Consider the following 2500-nt stretch of genomic DNA (forward strand, 5'->3'; position numbering starts at 1 on the left):
TACATCTTATTTCTTGTCTCTCGTTTCTTATTTCTTATTTCTCATTTCTTGTTTCGTTTTTTTTTTTTTTTTTTTACATCTCACTATTTCTTATTTCGTATTTCTTATTTCTTATTTTTCATTTCTTATTTCCTATTTCCTATTTCTTATTTCTTATTTCTTATCTTTTATTTCTTATTTCTTATTTTATTTCTTCCATCTTATTTCTTATTTCTTATTTCTTATTTCTTATTTCTTATTTCCTATTTATTTCTTATTTCATATTTCTTATTTCTTGTTTCTTGTTATTTGTTTCTTGTTTCTCATTCCTCATTTCTTGTTTCTTATTTCTTATTTCTTATTTCTTATTTCTTATTTTATTTCTTACATCTTATTTCTTATTTCTTATTTTATTTCTTACATATTATTTCTTATTTCTTATTTTATTTCTTACATCTTATTTCTTATTTCTTATTTCTTATTTCTTATTTCTTATTTCTTATATCTTAGTTTTCTTATCTTTTATTTCTTATTTCTTATTTCTTTTTTCTTGTTTCTTGTTTCTCATTTATCATTTATTATTTATTATTTATTATTTATTATTTATTATTTATCATTTATTATTCATTATTCATTATTCTTATTCATTATTCATTATTCATTATTTATTATTTATTATTTACTATTTATTATTTATTATTTATTATTTATTATTTATTATTTATTATTTATTATTTATTATTTATTATTTATTATTTATTATCTATTATTTATTATCTATTATTTATTATTTATTATTTATTAATTATTTATTATTCATTATTTATTATTTATTATTTATTATTTATTATCTATTATTCATTATTTATTATTTATTATATGGAGTTGAGTGGAATATATAGGAAATGGAATGGAGAAATACCACAAGACTGGAGTAAAGCTGTGCTAAACCCCGTCTTCAAAAAAGGTGACAGAACGAATTGCTCAAACTATAGAGCTCTGCTTTCACATATAGGAAAAATTTATTAGAGAATTCTTGAGAAGAAATTACGAAGTATAGTGGAAGATGTATTACATGAAGCAACACGGATTTAGACCAGGTCGCTGAACGACGGATTTAGTTTTTTCCCTAAAGAATATAATGAAAAAATCCTGGGACTGGGACATCAAGAAGTATGTGGCTTTATTAGATCTAGAAAAAAGCATCCGATAGAGTACCCAGGCAGATGTTATGGAGGGCGATGAGGAAAGCTGAATATCAGATTCCCCCAAAGCTGGAAAGAGCAATTAAAAGCTTGTATGTCAGCAACAAAACATTAGTAAGACCAGTTGCAAAGGAAGAAAAGTGGTTTGATGTAACATCTGGTGTGAGGCAAGGTAGCGTAATATCACCACTTCTATTTATACTGTTGATGGATCAAGTCGTGAAAGTAGTGGAGCAAAGAAGTGGAGAAAGGGGGAACTATGCCACTTTTATCTATGCTGACGACGTGGGATTGGTGGAAGAAGATTTGCAGCAGTTTGCAAACATGATTAACCTCTGGAATAATGTATTAAAAGAACATGGCCTAAAAATAAACCTTGGGAAAACAGAGTTAATGCTAGCTGGGAGAGAACAGGAAGTGATTGACATACAAATAGAGGATGTGAAACTGAAGCAAGTAACTGAAGTAAAGTATCTGGGGGTTGCATTTGATGAAGAAGTTAGAAATGAGAAGACCATACAACATCGTATTGCCAGCTACAGCAAAAATGTTGACCTTCTCTATCCCCTACTTAAAGACCGGCATGTACCACGAAAGGTAAAGATAATAATATACAAAACCATCTTGAGACCTATACTAACTTATGGGTGCGAGTCTTGGACTCTCACAATTAAAACAAGAAGTAAAATTCAAGCTGCAGCAATGAGAGTATTGCGTATCATCAAGGGGGTTACTAAAAGATATAGAATTAGAAACGAAGACATCCGGAAGGAACTGTACATCGACAGCATCTTAGTCTTTGTGGAAAGAGCACAGCTACGTCGGTATGGATATGTCATGAGAATGGAAGATAATAGAACACCAAAGAGGTGGCTGAACTGGCGTTCCAAGGGTAGACGACCACGGAAAAGGTGGTGTGACAACATCAATGAAGCGCTTAGGAATGAGGATCCTCTCTGCAACAAGTACTGTAAGAGAGAATGTATGATGACCGCACCGACTGGAGGAGGCTGATGCAGACTGACAGTTCTAGACATACCAGGCGGATGGTGAGGTGAGAATATATATATATATATATATATATATGTATATATATATATATTATATATATATATATAAATATATAGATATATATATATATATATATATATATATATATATATGGTGAAGGTGGGTGAGGAAGACATAAATCAGAGTCCAAGTTTATTTCTGACTAGTTTCACACAAATAGGCTTCTTCAGAGAAGCCTATTTGTGCGAAACTAGTCAGAAATAAATGTATATGTATATGTATATGTATATGTATATGTATATGTA

Source organism: Oratosquilla oratoria, chromosome 42, assembly GCF_046742065.1.
Source record: "Oratosquilla oratoria isolate Oo_2021 chromosome 42, ASM4674206v1, whole genome shotgun sequence".
Lineage (NCBI taxonomy): Eukaryota > Metazoa > Arthropoda > Malacostraca > Stomatopoda > Squillidae > Oratosquilla > Oratosquilla oratoria.